Here is an 18,529-nt window from a genome sequence, read left to right as displayed (position 1 = left end):
TCTCTTCACTTGGATATTTGCATGGCTCTCTTTCACTTCCTTCACATCTGCTCAAATATTACTTTCTCAGAGAGGTCTTTCCCTATACAAAGTTGTGCCCCTTCTCTCTATTTCTCTTCTCTACTCATTTTCTCTCCTTAAAATTTCTCAATATCTGACATACCATATACACATATTTTCTCTATTCTTCCAGTAAAATGGAAGCTCCACATAGGCATAGAGGTTTTCTTCTTTTTTGTTTACTTATATCACCCCAGAATTTATAACAGTGCTTGGCTCATAGTAGATGTTTGTTATATATTTGTTAAATGAATTAATGGATAAAAGACTCTGTGAACTGGGGCCGGCCCAATGGCATAGTGGCACAGTGGTTGGGTTCGCATGCTCTGCTTCGATGGCCCAGGGTTCTCAGGTTTGGATCCCAGGCACGGACCTACCCACCACTTATCAAGCCGTGCTGTGGCAGGTGTCCCACATATAAAGTAAAGGAAGATGGGATGTTAGCCCAGGGCCAATCTTCCTCAGCAAAAAGAGGAGGATTGGCAACAGTTTTTAGCTCAGGATAATCTTCCTCACCCAAAAAATAAGACTCTGTGAACTAATTTGTACTCAAGAATTCACGGGGAATACTATAATCATTGGTATGCTGGAGGTGGCTCATGCCAGCTGGCAAGAACCCATTGTTAGCATCTTTTCCCAGCTCTGCATTAAGTGACCTCATGTTGGTAAGTTGAAATTGGTCATAATGAGAGTATTTACTTCGTGGGTATATCAGATTCCATAACAAAGTACCACAAACTGGTTGCTTTAAAACAACAGAAATTTATTCTCTCATGGTTCTGGAGGCTAGAAATCTGAAGTCACGACGCTAGCAGGACCATGCTCCCTCTGACACTCTGGGTAGAATCCTTCTTTGCCTCTTCTGAGCTTCTGGTGGTGGCCATCAATCCATGGCCCTCCTTAGCTAGCAGGTGCGTCACTCCAATCCCTACCTCTGTTGTCACATGTTGTTTCCCTGTGTGTATCTGTGCCTCTGTGTCTCTTCTCCACTTATAAGGACATCAATCATATTGGATTAAATGCCTGCCCTACTCCAGTATAACTTCATTTTAATCAATTTACACTTGCAACAGTTTTATTACCAAATGAGGTACTGGAGATTAGGAATTCAACATATCTTTTAGAGGATGCAATTCAACCCATAACAAAGAACAAACACTACAAATCAAGGCTTTATTGTTCTGTTTTGTTTCACTTTTTAAAAGAGTCAGTTAATAACCATTTACCAGCATACCACTAATTATAACACGCTGTTACATTTTCTCTGAAATTTAAGATTAAATTTCTGACCTGTTAGATGACTAAAGGTGATCTAAATGATTATTGTTTAGTTCCAAAATACCTATAATAGAAATTAAAAGCTATTATATTTTTAAAGAAATAGTTATTCTTTCTGAAAGCTATTGTTACATGGTTTATACAACTTGAATCACTTTACTTTTTCTTGCTCAAGAACAGATAATTACATGCTAAAAAGCATCAAAAAATATAAGACACCCAAAAAACTTACAAAAACACTTTTAGCCTAATACATACTATTAATTTAAAAAGCAGATTTATAGTTTATACCTGCATTTATTTGAATTTGGGAACAATTATTGCAGTTTTCGCATTAGAATCAGACGTGTACTTATGCATGTTGTAGGTCCCTCAGCTTTGAGTTGCTCTTGATGATAAAGTGATGAGTTGAGTCATATCTGGGTCTTAGTAAAGGATTCTAATAATACAAGAAAATGGATACAAAGATATATATCTGCATGGTACTTTTTATTTTATATTTCACATAATTCATTTATAGTACTTTTTTAACTCATTGAAGAATAAATCTAGATCCTCCAACATTAGCTAATTCAAATCTTTTGCATTATTTCATTTAATAAATACTTATTGATATCCTATTTAGTGCCAAGCACTGTCAGGTCCTGAGAATACCTTAATGAATAAGGCCAGAAGTGTTCCTACTCTCATTTAAATTCATAGGTTGGGTTTCCACTTCCAGCCAAGACAAAGTAACAAGTACCAAATTTACTCATCTGTCTGAAACAACTAAAACGCTGGACAAAATGTATAAAACAATGACTCTCAAGATGGTTTACATCTGACCATGAAGGACAGGAATCTCTGAGACGTGAGCAGCAAATGAGATGAGCCCCGGAGTTTTTTGAGCTTACTGCCTGGAATTTTCCAAATCATGGCATGCAAGGGAGAGGGGGAATGGGAAAGAATGGACTCAAGCACAGTCCAGTGGATTCACTGAGTTCAGTGGATAGAGCTGAGCACTGGGGGGAAATAAGGCAGCCAGAATTCACATGGCAAAGTACTGGAAAGGGGAGAACCGCAAAGGGGAACAGTCTTCTCCCTAAAGTACCGCTTCTCCCTAACGTAATCAGTTGAATATTAGACAGCCCTTGTGTGTTAGGACATTACCTAAGGCTGAGGAAACAACCAACCAAAAGAATTTGAGGGAATAGTGCCTGGAGGCCACACAGAGTTGGGAAGAGTAACTCTTCCCAATAACCAGAAGGGAAAAGCTCATGTTTCACAGGGAATTGGCTAAAGTTCGAAAAATGGTCTTGCCTCAGGAGTTGGGAAAAATTAGCCCTAGACTAAATGCTACTCTAGTCTTGTCTAACAAAGCTTAAAAGTAAGATGCAAAAGGACCAAACTGCTTCTAAGTAACTTCACCTCCTCCTAGAACTAGCTCAAGAATATTTTTAGAAATACAAAATATTCAGTACTCGACAAGGTAAAATTCACGATGTCTGGCATCTGATAAATATTACTAGCATATAAATTCATATGTGGAGTGAGGGGAAAAAGAGATATTAAAGTGACAAATAATAACAAAAATTATCACATGGCGATGCAGTTTAGATAGATGGTTTTTAAAGAGTCACGTGATATAGATGAAGAGGAGTGTATTTTGCATTGGGTGGTCAGGGAAGCACCTCTGAAGAGATAACACTTAAGCTGAGACCTGAGCTGTGAGAAGGCATGAGCCCCGTGAAGATTAGAGGGAACAGGACTTTAGGCAGCTGGTACAAAGGTCCTGAGGTAGAAACAAGCAGCTGTGGCTGAACATTACCCACTTGCCACAGAATGTAGGCTAGATATCTTTACATTTATCAGAACAGAAGATATTTGAATGGATACTTTTTTGGTTTTTGGCTGCTCCCTGTATATTTGCTCCTCTTTAGGGTATCTTAAAATTTTTTAATGTGTTCAGTTTTTTTAAAAGTCTTCGTTAGGTAATAAAGCTGATATTTTCTAATGAGAAGGTGGTCTTGTTTTGATTACCTAGACTGATGAGTGGCCTCTGAAAGTGAAACTGGAGACATCAGTGAGGCCTCTGGAGCTTAGAGCAAGTCACATCTCTTACTTGCTCCTCATTTAGCATACCCTATATTGTATGTAATTATGAGCCCAGAAATACCTTACTGTTTAAATCACAGAGATATCCCAAGTCCTTTCAGAAGAATCTTAAAATCATATTCTGAGGAAATCTGATATGGCTCCAAAATCACCTTGTGTTATAGCAAGTTATTGGCTATAGGATTCCACTAGGACTGGGTCAGAACTGACCCATTTTGAGCTTAAATTCTGCAAGATTTGAAAGGAATTGGAAGCTTTAGCTTTTGACTTCCCTGGAGTCAAAAATGATGTTGTCCAACAGCTTCCACCTCATCACCAAAATTCCCATAACCATTTCTTTTTAGTGGCCTCTGTTTCTAAAGCGGTCCTGGAGTAGAGAGAGGGCTCTGCTTAGATACACTGGATTGAAAGCAAGAGCAATGTACATTTCTGTGACAGCGAGAACAAAGGAGTGTTCCTTGATGAAGGACAGAAGATACTGTAACCCCATTTGATTTAATGTCACATGGGAAAAGGGCACATAAGCATACATGGAGTTAGGGAAAGTAGGTGTCATGAATAATAAGAGAGAGGTTTATAAGATGAAAGTAGAGAATGAATGAGTTACAAAGACCTTGAATTATTCTCAGCAATGGTGTGTGGCTGGGCAGTTTCTGGAGTTCAGGGTCACGGGATGACTAAAATGTTGCCCCGAGATGAGAGGTCTCAGGCAACAAGAATAATTCTTCAGTGCTACAGATAATATAGCTTTGTGTTCTCAGCAAATACTTATGGAGGAAAGGAAAAGAGGAAAGAACAGAGGGAGAAAGGGATAAAAAAGGACTAAGAAATGAGCATATGGGGCCGGCCCTGTGGCTTAGCGGTTAAGTGAGGGCGCTCCGCTACTGGCAGCCCGGGTTCGGATCCCGGGCGCGCAGCGACGCACCGCTTCTCTGGCCATGCTGAGGCCGCGTCCCACATACAGCAACTAGAAGGATGTGCAACTATGACGTACAACTATCTACTGGGGCTTTGGGCGAAAAAAAAAGAAGGAGGATTGGCAATAGATGTTAGCTCAGAGCCAGTCTTCCTCAGCAAAAAAAGAGAAGGATTAGCATGGATGTTAGCTCAGGGCTGATCTTCCTCACAAAAAAAAAAAAAAAAGAAAGAAAAAGAAAAAAAATGAGCAATGAGGTCCACAGTGGTGGGAGAGTTAGCAGTATGCTTGTAGAGGGCTACTTTTCCACTGCTGCTTTCTTATATTCTGAGATAACAGCCATGCTGTCAGGATCTCTTGCAGTTCTTTTATTAAACTGATTTACTTTTCTTTTACTTGAACTAAAGGTCAAAGCACAACAATTTTTGGCTTTTCGAAAGGGAATCCAATAGTTTTGTAACGTCATTAATGAATTCTCTTCACAGACCCAACGCAAATTATCCTTATCTCTAATTTCTAGATCTTACCATTTGAAGGAAAAAAAAAATGTCCTCATCAACTTTGGATCAATAGCTGTATGACTTGTTAATTCATCCTAATTATTCAAACTATTCATAAATTTGTTTTTCATTAAAGGTAGAATTTTTTTTTAATTGCTAAAACGCCTCACAATATGGTCAACTAAGTTGATACAGATATTCTTCTTACTACAATAACCTAGAAATACAGAATAAAATATAATCAAGAACGAAAAGTAATTCTCAGGAGCTAGAAATGGCGAGAGGAATCAAAGGCAAGGGTAAAGCACGAGGTAATGCAACAGCAGTCCGTAGGATTTGACCTCTGTCAAGGTGGCCCTAGAGAATTGGAAGTGGCTCTAACATCCATCTGATGATGTGAAAGATGGTTTCATGAACCATAGAAGTCAGGAGGCTGAAGCAGACACCCTAGCATAAAGCTGGGAGCCTTGATGGGCTGCAAAATCCAAGAGAGTAGGACTGAAGTGTTGCCCACCAGACTGAGGAGACTTGAAGTCAGTCAGTCTAACAGCTCCATGCTGTTAGAAATTCCAAAAACTTAGTGATATGAAATGGTTGAAAGGAAAGGGGTCAAAGATCTTACTCTAGGAAAAATGGCAGAAACAAAATTGAATACTCTTTGAAAAATCGATTCCTAAACAATCCAATAGAAAGCAGGAAAGTAGGATGGAGGGAAAACATTGAAAACGTAAGACAAATAGCAAACACAAAATAAGGTGATGGCATTAATTCCAAATATATCAGTAATTACAATTAATTTCACCAGGTAAAAAAGATAGATTTTTCAATTGGATAAAAACAACAAATAAAACTCATAAATGGTTATACCTTGTTTATAATAGATCCACCTAAAATATGAGCATTAAAAGTAAAAAGATAACAAAGGAGATTAAACAAATGCTATCCAAAACAAAGTAGAGGTTGCTATATTAATGTAAGATGCAATTTATTTTCAGTTATAAGTCATTATCAGGAATAAAGAGAGTCAGTATATCCTGGAAGATATAATAATCTAAATTTATGCACCAAATAGCATAGCATCAAAATATAAAGTAAATTTATAGAAATCTACCTTCCCTGTATGAGTCTTTCCTTGTAGTCTAACATACTTATCTCAATTATTAATAGATCAAGCTGGCAAAATTTTGGTGGGAATTTAGAAAATTTTAGCACAATTAACATGCTTGATCTAATAAGCACATATAGGATTCGCATTCAACAAAAGAGAAGAATGTGTTTCTACGACATCCATGGAAATTTTAAAAATCAACTTTGTACTAGACAATAAGGCGTCTCAGAATTAATTTCAAAAAATTAATATATAGCCCACATTCTCTGAGCACCATAAATTAAATTAGAAATTTAAAAAATAATTAATCAATCTTTAAATATTTGGAAACTAAAAACTTAAACTTTTAAATGAATGGAAGGTCAAAAATAAGTCATAGTGAAACTTTAAGTAGTATTAATTGAATGTAAAGAAAAATATTAGATATTGAAATTTGTGGGGCACACCTTAAGTGGCTATTAAAAGGAAATTTATTGCTATAAATGCTTATATTAGAAAAAAAGAAAAGTGGAAAATAAATGAATTCAATATCCAACTTAACAAGGTAGAAAAGGACAAAGAATAAACCTAAAATAAAGCAGAAATGAATGAAATTGGGGGAAAAAATATAATAGAGATGATCAACCAAGGTAAAAATTGTTTCTTATAAAACACCAATAAAACAAATAACCCTCTGAGGTTATTGACATGGATACAAAAAGGGAGAAGGCACAAATAGACAATATTTTGAATAAAATAAGGGATACAACTTAAGATACAGGAGAAATTAAAAATACAATTAGAAAATACTATGAAAAACATGATGCCAATAAATCTTAACTGAAAGCAAACTATGGACAATTTCTTAGAGAAGCTTAATTAGTAAACCTGACTCAAGAAGAAATACAACACTTGAGTAATCAGATATTTAATTAAACAATGAAATCAGCAGTTTAAAATATACCCATTAAAAAAATACTAGAGTTACCAGATGGTTTTACAAAAGTTCAAAGAATAGATAATCATTTTTATACAAACTCATTCAGAGATTTAAAAAGTAAATATTTTCCAATTCATTTAATAAGACTACTAGAATTTAATACCAAAACCAAAGATAAAAATATCTGAAAATATATGACAGTATCACTCACAAGATAGATGCAAAAAAAATTTTTATTATAAAACCAAATTCAAGAAGATACAAAAAAGATAATACATTCTAACCTTGTTGAATTAATTAAGTAATGCAAGGACTTATTTTTAACACTTATAACTGGTTGACTTTATTAGAAAACTAGCAAAAGTCATAGCCCTGTAGAGTCATCAGCTCAGGCTGATGTTTCCAGTTTGCCTGCATCAAGCGTGATCTCTCCTTCCCTTTTTTTTTTCTTTTATTTGTGTATATCTTTTTTTTTTTCAATTACTTTGTTGTGGTCATAACGGTTTATAACAGTGTGTAATTTCAGATGTACATTATTATTCATCAGTTTCTGTGTAGACTGCTTCGTGCTCACCACCAATAGTCTAATTTTTATCCATCATCATACATATGTTACCCTTTACCCTTTTGCCCACCCCCCCCAACCCCCTTCTGCTCTGGCAACCACTAATCTGTTCTCTTTACCCATGTTTGTTTATCTTCCATGTATCATTCCACATATGAAATCATGCGGTGTTTGTCTTTCTCTGTCTGGCTTCTTTCTCTTAACACAATACCCTCAATGTCTATCCATGTTGTTGCAAATGGGACGATTTTGTCTTTTTTATAGCTGAGTAGTATTCCATTGTATATATATATACCACATCTTCTTTATCTATTCATCCATTGATAGGCACTTTAGTTGCTTCCATTTCTTGGCCATAGTGAATAATGCTGCAATGAACACAGGGGTGCATAAATCCCTCTGACTTGTTGATTTCAAGTTCTTTAGCTAAATACCCAGTAGTGGGATAACTGGATCATATGGTATTTCTACTTATAATTTTTTGAGAAATTTCCATACTGTTTTCCATAGTGGCTGCACAAGTTTGCATTCCCACCAGCCATGTATGAGGGTTTCCTTTTCTCCACATCCTCTCCAACATTTGTTATTTTTTGTCTTGGTAATTATAGACATTCTAGCAGGTGTAAGGCGATATCTCATTGTAGTTTTGATTTGCATTTCCCTAATAATTAGTGATGTTCAACATCTTTTCATGTGTCTGTTGGTCAAGTTATTCTTTTATTTTTTAAGTTAAGGTGAATGTACACAATGAAAACCAATGATTTTAAAGTGAACAATTCATGGCATTTAGAACATTCAAATGTTGTACAATCATTACCTCTAATTCCAAAGCAGTTTCACCACTTCAAAATAAAATCTCATATCCAGTCAGCAGTTACTCCCTACTTCTCTCCCCAAGTCCCAAAAAACATAGTATTGCAGTATTAACAATATTAAGTCTCCCAATCCATAAACCTGGGATATCTTTCCATCTACTTGTACCTTTAATTTTTTTCAGCAGTTTTCACTGTACAAGTCTTTCATCTCCTTGGTTAAATTTATTTTTAGGTATGTTATTTTTTGGATCTTATTTTAAATGGAATTTTTTTCTTAATTTCATTGTAAGATACTTCATTGCAGGTATTTAGAAGTACAGCTAATTTTTGTGTATTGATATTCTGCTCTTCAACTTTGCTGAATTTGTTTATTAGCTCAAGTAATTTTTTTTGTGGGTTCTTTGCGCTTTTCTATAAAGGTCATGTTATCTGAGAATAGAGATAGTTTTTCTTCTTCTGTTTCAATTTGAATTAACTTTTATTTTGTTTTATTACCTACTTGCTCTGGCCAGAACTTCCAGTACAATGTTGGATAACAATGGCAATAGTTGTCATCATTCTCTTGTTCGGGATCTTATAAGGAAAGTTTTCATTCTTTCCCCATTGAGTATGATGTTTCTATGGGTTTTTCATAAATCTCCTTTGTCTTGTTAAGGACGATGTTTTCTCTGTGTCAATTGAAATAATCATGTCTTTTTTTTCCCTTTGTTCTATTAATGTGGTACATTACATTGATTTATTTTCTTATGTTGAACCATCCACGCGTTCCTGGAATAAACCCTACTTCGTCATGGTGTATAATCCTTTTATAATGCTGTTGAATTTATTTTTTTAGTATTTTGTTGAGAATTTTTGCATCCATATTCATAAAGGATATTGGTTTGTAGTTTTCTTACAGTGACTTTTTCTGGCTTTCACATCACAGTAATTCTGGCCTCAGAATGAGTTAGGAAGTGTTCCCTCCTCCTCCATTTTCAGAAGAGTTTGAGAAGGATTTGGTGTTAATTCTTCTTTAAATGATAGGTAGAATTCACAAGTGAAGCTATCTAGTCCTGGACTTTCTTTGTTGGGAAGGTTTTGATTACTGATTCAATCTCTTTACTTGTTATAGATCTGTTCAGATTTTCTATTTATTCTTGACTCAATTTGGTAGTTTGTTTCTAGGAATTTTTTCCCTTTCATCTTGGTTATCTAATTTGTTGAAGATGGTTTAATTTTTGAAAATTAATCAAGTAATACATCACAATAATGTATTAAAGGAGAAAATTCATATGATTATCTAAAGAGATGTAGAAAAATATAATTGCATAAAGCGTAATACCTGTTCAAGATTTAAAACCCACACAGACACATAGAAAATGTAATTGAGGAAAGTTTCTTTAATTTATAAAATGTATCAGGAAAATATACAGATATATACACTATGCAAAGAAATTTTACTCCTAGTTAGACACTCAACTGAAATGTATACATATGTGCACCATCAGATATGAACAAGAATGTTCACAGCATCAGTGTTTCCAATAGCCAAGAACTGTAATCAACTTAAATGTTCACAAAAAGTAAAAGAGACAAATGAGGTTCTAGTCATACAAGTGAATACTACACAGCAATGGGAATAAGCAAACTATTCTATGTGCAATAACACGGATGAATCTCATAAATAGAATGTTGATCAAAAGAACACAAAAGAGTAACTTCTATATGATTCAAATTATGTACAGTTCCAAACAGGTAAAAATATTCTATAGTTTTAAAAGTCAGAATCATAGTTATATTTAAGAAAGAAGTGTGGATATATACCACAGCTTCTTTATCCATTTGTCCCTGATGGGCACTTAGGTTGCTTCCAAGTCTTGGCTATTGTGAATAAGGCAGCAATGAACACAGGGGTGCATGTACCTTTGCAAATTGGTGTTTTCAAGTTCTTTGGATAAATACCCAACAGTGGAATAGCTGGATCATATGGTAGTTCTATCGTTGATTTTTTGAGGAATCTCCATACTGTTTTCCATAGTGGCTGCACCAGTTTGCACTCCCACCAGCAGTGTATGAGAGTTCCCTTCTCTCCACATCCTCTCCAACACATGTTGTTTCCTGTCTTGTTAATTATAGCCATTCTGACAGGCGTGAGGTGATATCTCATTGTAGTTTTGATTTGCATTTCCCTGATAGTTAGTGATTTTGAACATCTTTTCATGTGTCTGTTGGCCATCTGTATATCTTCTTTGGAGAAATGTCTGTTCAGGTCTTTTGCCCATTTTTTAATTGGGTTGGTAGTTTTTTTGTTGTTGAGATGCATGAGTTGTATGTTATAAACCAATGTTACTGCAATAAAAAAAAAAAAAAAAAAAGAAAGAAGTGTGGTAGCGACTGGGACAGGACATGAGGGGACTTCGTGGGTGCTGGAGATATTCAATTTCCTTACCTCAGTAATGATTAAATGGGTGTTCCCATTTTGTGAAAATTCATTGAGCTGTGCACATTTTGTGTGCTTTTCTGTATGAATGTTATACTTGAAAAATAAGTATGTTTTTAAAGCAACACATATAGTAAATCAACCCCTAGAATAATAATAAAAACTTTCCTAAATATCAGAAGAACTACACATGCACACCAACACACACACATGCACACTAAACAAGCAAAGCAAACAGAACACCTAGTGAAAGGCTCTAAAAAATATAAAATGAACAAAATAATATTATGCCAGAAATTGATGTAAATATATGTCATTTCAATAAAAGGAATCTTAGCTTAACTCACTGATTATAATAAATATATTACATTGGATTCCAAAGAAAGAATCAAAACTATGCTAGATCAAACAGACTCACATAAAATAAAATTTTTCAGAAAAGTTGAAAATAAAAAGATATGCAAGAGTATACCAGATAAGTGTAAAGAAAAGGAAACAAGGCAATATAATTTTAATATCAGAGGAGTAATCTAAGCAAAAAGCATATCTTAAATTCAGCTGATTGGCAATCTTAAGTCCATCCGAAACATTAATTCCCCTTTGTCATCTAACATAATATATTCACAGATTTGGGAGATTTAGATGTGGACATCTTAAGGGGGCCATTATTCTGTCTATCACAGTCTGCCCTGTGGTATGTAAAAATTCACATCAATCCCACATGCAAAATGCACTCACTTTATCCCAACATCTCCAAAAGTCTCAACCCACTATAGCATCAACTTAAGTCCAAAATCTCATCTAAATCTCTTCAGCTCAAAATTCTCACGCCTCATCATTTAAATCATCTGAATCAAGTATGGATAAGACCTGATCCATCGTGGACCGGAATTCCTCTCTATCTGTGAACCTGTGAAGTTAGAAAACAAATTATCTTGCTCCTAAAATGGGGTACCAGTTATAAACATTCTCATGCAAAAAAAAAGAGAGAAAATGCAGGGAAAAATAAAGTCACCAATCCTAAACAATTTCAAAGTCTAGCTAGGCGAACAACTTAGGTTTCAGTGCCCGGGAATAATCCTCTGTGGTCCAAGGCTCTGCCTTCTTGTCTTGAGGCTCTCTGCCCTTAGAGATATCCTTCCTTTTGTATGAAGTATAGGACATGTTTGCAGCTGACTACTTGATCAGCCCATTTCCTACCTTCTGAAAGTTTTCTTTTATTTCACACTCTCTTTGTCCCTTTTAGTCAAAGCTGTCAGTGTTTCATGTTGGTAGAACATAATCAAAAACCTTGTGGGTCTCTCATGTATGTCAAGGAAATTTGTCCCATTAGACACAAGGATCCTACACAGATCTTTCCTAGATTATTCTGTCTCTATTTTGCCTCTCCAGAGATGGCTGAGGGAATCCGTGCATAGAATGTCTCATCTCTTCAAAGAGCCCTCTGTATGATGGAGCAGTCTGATCTTTTGACCCTTCTGATGCACTAGCTAAAGGTCATCAGGCTACATCCTTGGCTTCCTCTCCAGAGCACACTTTCTTGACAGTGAATTTCCTAATTTTAGCATATTTACAATCTAGATAGGCAGAGAATTTCTCAAATCATTCATTTTTGCCTAAGTGTTCTTCCCTCAATTTACCTCTTTCCTCCCACATTTTACTATAAGCAGCCAAAAGAAACTAGAATGCACCTTTACTGCTTGGAAATCTCCTCAGCTAAATATCTAGGTTCATAATTTACAAGTTTCACTTTCCATATAACCACAGGACACAACCCAGCTAAGTTGCCTACCGTTAACTATATAACATGAATCCTCCCCTCTACTTCCTAATAACATGCTCTTCTTTTCCATTTGAGCCTCCACCAATAGGGCATTTAACATTCTTATTTCTACCAACTGTCTGTTTGTGATGACCTAGGTATTCTCTAAGACAGACAAAATATATTTTCCCTACCAGGCTCCCCCTCGCATTCTTCTGAGTCCTTACTAGCAGAGTCATTAACACCCATATTTCTGCTAACAGTCTATTCAAGACAATCTAGGCTTTTTCTGCGATGCTCCTTAAAATTCTTCCAGCCTCTGCCCATTGCCCAATTCCAAGTTCATTCCATATTTTTATGTATTTGTTACATCAGCACCCCACTTCCAGGTACTAAAATCTGTATTATAGTCCTACTGCTGCTGTGACAAACTACCACAATCTTGGTGGCTTAAGACAACAAAGATTTTTCATCTTACAGTTACAGAGGTCAGAACTCCAAAATGGGTCTCACTGGGCTAAAACTAAGGTGTCGTCAGGGTATTCCTTCTGGAGGCAATAAGAGAAAATCTACTCCTCTCTTTTTCCAGATTCTACAGGCTGTCTGCATTCCTTGGCTTATGGCCCTCTTCCATTTGCAAAGCCAGAAACTGCATCACTCTGATCTCTTATTCTGTCATCATACTTCCTTCTCTAACTCGCCTGCCTCCTTTTTTCTCTTATAAGGACCCTTAGTTAGTCCATCCAGATAGTCTAGGATAATCTCCCCATCTCAAGATCCTCAATTTAAACACATCTGCAAAGTCCCTTTTGACATGTAAGGTAATATACACCCAGGTTTCAGGGATTAGGACATAGACATCTTTTTTTTAAACAATTTTATATATTTAATAATATTTATTATTTTGCCAACCACAGAAAGTGAGAGGAGATTATTAGTGAAGTGGTTCTTGGCGCAAGAGTATGAGTTGTTCAAGTTAGACAATTGGGGGGCATGGAAGTCAGAAGGAGGGCCTAGTATGGATAAGCAAGCTATGTAAGGGGAAAACGTGCCTGGAGGATAAAGATCTAGGATAGGTAGCAAAGCTGAGAGGCCAAAATCATATTATAAACATAGGCTGGCTCAACATTATCAAAGGGGTGACACATTAGGTTAGGAAGCTCGCACTTCATGATGGGTGCAGCGGGAGACTGAGTATTTTGAAGAAAAAAAGCAACATAATAAAACCTGTTTGAGATAGCTTTGGTGGCAATACAGAAGATGGATAGAGGAATCAGAACGTTGAAGCCTACACAAACAGCCATAAATAGTTTGATTTATGAGTTGAGCTAGTTTAAGTGTATGATTATGTATGTGTACCTTAAGACCCTCTTCAATGTGGTAAAGTGTCAAAATGTCAAAGTGGTTAAATGAAGCAATAAAAAGTAGAATAAGCCAGAGGGTTTGCGCTGGACTGGTTTCACACAGCCCCCAGCCAAAATTCTGGCAACAGTCTTTAAACCTTTATTACTACAGAAAACACCTCTTTCCATTCAAAAGAAACTCTTTCTTCGCCCACAGCCAATGGCTTCATACCAAAATTGAAGCAATAATCTAGGTTATTTGAGCAGAAATTTCCCTCAAAAACCTCCAAAACGGTATTCTTTTTTCTTCTGAGTAAAATTGTTGAATTGCCTGTCCACACTAATCAAATATAAACCATAATTGTTCCTCTCACCATCTCATTTAATGTTTATACACCACTAACACATTTGATTTTCACTATATTTTCCCCTAGAGGGATAATACTCCCTTCTAACATTATTTTCTGCCATCTAACATTATCTTCATTTGAGGTTCTTTACTGTTTCTCAATAATCTATACAAGAGGCTATCAGTTTTTAGACTTTTGTTCAGGAGCAATATATTCTGCCAGGACTTTTTATCATTAGGGTTTTTTTTTTTGTAACCAGCAGAGGCCATCAATGTCAGTTGAGTTAAGTGTTTAAAAACTGATTTTCAAGTCCCTTTTGGCAAAAACTTCTTAACCACCGAGATTTCCAATCTTTCTGTTCCTTCCTTATATCTAAACATGGAGTACTTCCAGTCACCACATTGAAAACTTAACTGAAAGCATATTTCTCTGCAGACACATCAGCAAAATCTAAAGAATTCATTCTTACAAAGATTCCAGTGATTCATCTAAGAACTTGAATTTACTGTGTTGATAAAACAGGAGTACTTTGACTTAGTTTATAGACAAAATCCTAAAATTTTATCAAGGAATTAAATTTCTAAAAAATGAGCAAGTAGAGATGTTGTGTTGAAGTAACATGCTATTTAAATGTAAAATCCTTTTCAAGCAAAGTACCATTTGGCAAACAAAAAACTGCATTTTCATTTAGTTGTTTTCCATTTTGTACCTTTTTGTATATTGAGTTTTCCTATACTAGACAACTTTTGGAAATTTGGATGAAATTTTAAATGCTTAGTTATCATATATTTAGATGACAATAATGACTTTTTTAATGAGCTGTTGAACAAAATAGACAGAGCCCCTGCTTTCAAATTCTAACAGAGGACCAGGCATGGACTAAACAAATAGCAACAACATAATAAAAATAGCTAACTATGTACCTATTAAGTGCTACCTGGTAGGTATAATTCTAAGTGCTTTTATGTATTATATCATTTAATTCTTAAACAAACTAAAATGGGAATGGGAATGATATATAATGAAATCAAAGAAGGTCATCATAAATAAGCACTGTGCAAAGAGATGAGGATAGTAGAGGATGCAGGGCCAGAGTTTATAGTTTTATCAAAGCACAATATGAAGCTATTGAAAGGTAAGGATTTTACAAAAGGGAGTAAAGGATTTGATTTACATTGAAGGGGAAAAAAAACACTCTGGCTTGCTAGAATTACAGATGGAATAGGTGAAGGGACAGAACTAGAGAAATTGGTCAGAGGCTATTGAATCAGTATGGATGACAGATTATGGCTCCTGGGACTCAGTTTGTCACACGTAGGAAAGTAGACACTTAGGGAAATGAAGACATCCAAGAGATCTTTGGAGTCAGACTCAGAATGACTTGGTGATGGACTAGATGTGAAAGATGAAAGGACTGGGGCAAGAATGATTCTTAATTTCCAACTCAAGCAACAGGTGGATGGCAGTATATTAACAGTGACGGGGAAGGTCAAGAAAGAAGTCAAGAGTTTGGTTTGGGGACATGTTAAGTTTGAGATAGCCAAGTAAATGCTATCAGGTGTGAGATTGGATATATCCCAGAAATGGTATATTCCTGCATCAGAGGAAATCCAAGAATTGACTAGACGTTTGTCTGGATGACATGAAAGTCTCCTCCACCTTTAAAATTCCATGATTGTAAGGAAAAAGGAAAAGAGAGCGATCTGAAGAGAACATCATGAACTGTTAAATTTGTTTGCATTGGGTGAAGTGCTCAAGACCGAGACTTGTTCATTTTATAGTTTATTTGCTCCCATGGACTTATCTATCACTAAGAAAAAAGCAGGTTGCCTGAAGCTAAAATTTCCAATATCTACATATCCCAAAATTCATAGCAGTTAATTTTAAAAGCCTCTCTTTGCATTACTTTTGTAATGAAGCACCAGTATCATTTTGACATCCAGGACAAAGAATGCTCAATTATGTGCAAGTGTTCTCTTTAATACATACGGTTGTAGATAAAAACAGCTGTACTTATCCACGAAAGAAAAATAATGGCTTTGGAGGACATTTTTCTTTCTTTGTTAAAATGACTTCAAATATGCCAAGGCCCATCTTCATTAGTCAAGAGGCGTATTCACATTATTATCATTAATACTATTATTTTTAAACCAACATTTCCTGATCAACTACAAAGAGAAGGTTAGATATGTGACTGTCAGCTTTTTTGTGGCATCCTCCACACGCCTATCAGACCCTGCACCCCCAGGTCTGCATCTCCTGTGGACTGATCTTTGCTGTTCTGCCTCCTTTCCTATTCCAATGGAGAGCAGCTCAACCAGGCAGCCCCACAAAGACTAAATGTGAGGGGACGCACTCAGAACACCCTCACTTAGCTAACCTTAAATTGCTAAAACTGCAGTATTTAAAACCAGTTTTGAGCTATTTGGAATTTTTGAAAAAAATAGTACCGAGAAGCCAAATGTTTCTGTATCATATATGAGTAATATATGAGTCATAGGCCAGAAATACTCCAACACTGCATTGTGGATAAGCTTGTAGATCCTGGAACCATGTTGCTTGGGGAGCGTTTCCTCTATGCCGCTGTCCAGCTCTATGATCTTGGCCAAATTACTTAAAGAATCGGTGCCTTAGTTTTCTCATCTATTAAATGGGAATAATATCTCTATCTCATATTTTTGCAGAGTCCTACATGAATGATGAGCTCCTGGAACTGTGCCTGTCGCAGCAAGTGCTCAATAAATGTATTATCATAATTTTCTTCCAGTCTTTTTCTAAAGATGCATGATTTAACATGGGAGATAAAAACCACAGGCCAACCCAAAGCTCTTCCATAACATGCTAAACTGGCTTTAAATTACAAAGCAAATATGACTAGTGAGGGCAGAACTTTCTCCTTTCCTTGCATAAGTATGCTATAAAAACCCTCATCTTTAATGTTTTCCTAAATAACTTCCATATATCCAATAGCATAAAACCAAAGGTCACATGGACACTTAAATTTTTTAACTCAGGATTTCAACAGCTCTTTGGGGCTTGTATCTGGCTGATTTTTACATTCTAGTAGGTATACGGGTTATTCGTGGATTATAACAAGCCACCCCCAAAATCAGCAGCTTAAAGTTGCAATCATTTATCCTTATTCACATATCTGCAGGGGGTTGGGTTTGGCTGATTTAGGCTGGGATGTGCTGCTTCAAGTTGGCCTTGCTGTGTATCAGGCTCCAGTCTGCTTCTTTTGTATCCATCCTGGATATGGTCTGGGGATAAGAGGAAGCTCGGCTGGTAGTGATAGCAGAAGAACAAGAGGATAAGCAAGAAACTTTACATGTCTTCTTGTGTTCGGTTTCCTAATGTTTCATTGGCCTAAGCAAGCGATGTAGCTGATCCCAAGTCAAGAGACAAGGAGGTACACACCTTGTTCTTGGGCAAGGAGGGAGGTAAGTGAATACGTCTTTCAGATATCTTATCTAACAAACTAAACTATACTGCTGGTAATGCATTATTGTGTATATTGTGTATGCTTACATTTTAAATGATTCATTTTGAGACAAGATTTTATATAGTTCAAGCTTACTGACGATCTATAGAAATAAACAAATAATTTTTTTCTTAACAAGGGAGAATGTTTTTTATTACATATCATGAACTCTGGCCTAGCAGAGTGCTTGACTCCACAAATATTTTCTGAATTAATAAACAGGAATATTGGGGGTAATTTTTTATACTAATGATCCAACTTTTTCAAGGGGGAGGAGGTTGAAGGAGAGACATTTATTTTCTAATTCATTTATTCAGTCTTTCCTTCATTCAACGAATATTTTTTGAGTAGCTGCTATGACATTTGAACCAGGTATGTTCTAAGTAATAGGGATCTAGAAATGATCACAATAGTCAGGTTCCTAACATTTGGGGAGGCAGGAAATAAACAATGACACAATAAGTTAATTAATTGTGAATAATATTAAGGAGCCAAAAAGTAAAGTATGAGGGACACTAAATTATGGAGGTGAGACTATTTTGGATAAGGTAAATGGAAGGCCTTAAAGAAGGTGATATTTGAGCTGAAACTTGGATGACAGGAATGAGCCAACCAAGTGAAGATAGCGAGAAAGAGCATTCTAGTCACAAGGAGCAGCATGAGCAAAGACTCTGAGACAGGAAAGAGCTTGGCCTATTTGAGGTCCAGAGAGAAGCCAATGCTGCAAGTACTCCCAACTCCAATCTTGAAATGAAAAACCCATTCAAATTTCTTAAATCTGATTTCTTGCCTTTGATTCCCTAGCACCTTGTGCACTATCACCTGGATTTATAATTATTGACTACCTTGTCAATCTTCTCCACTGGAACTCGAGCTCCTTTAGTGTGGGTATCAGTATCTTAGCGGTTTATTCATTCAC

The 18,529-nt window shown here is 36.0% G+C and overlaps 1 protein-coding gene across 1 annotated transcript in view; it reads right to left on the bottom strand.

The window, feature by feature from the left end:
- The window catches only part of GRM1 (glutamate metabotropic receptor 1), a 304,296-nt gene that overhangs the window by 119,110 nt on the left and 166,657 nt on the right, over positions 1-18,529 (bottom strand). The gene's annotated exons all lie outside the window — the stretch shown is intronic.

The sequence above is a fragment of the Ceratotherium simum genome, chromosome 38, assembly GCF_057802395.1.
Source record: "Ceratotherium simum simum isolate JZ-2026a chromosome 38, ASM5780239v1, whole genome shotgun sequence".
NCBI classification, from domain to species: domain Eukaryota; kingdom Metazoa; phylum Chordata; class Mammalia; order Perissodactyla; family Rhinocerotidae; genus Ceratotherium; species Ceratotherium simum.
Note: the sequence above shows the minus strand (reverse complement) of the source record. Positions and strands in the feature narration are given on the sequence as shown.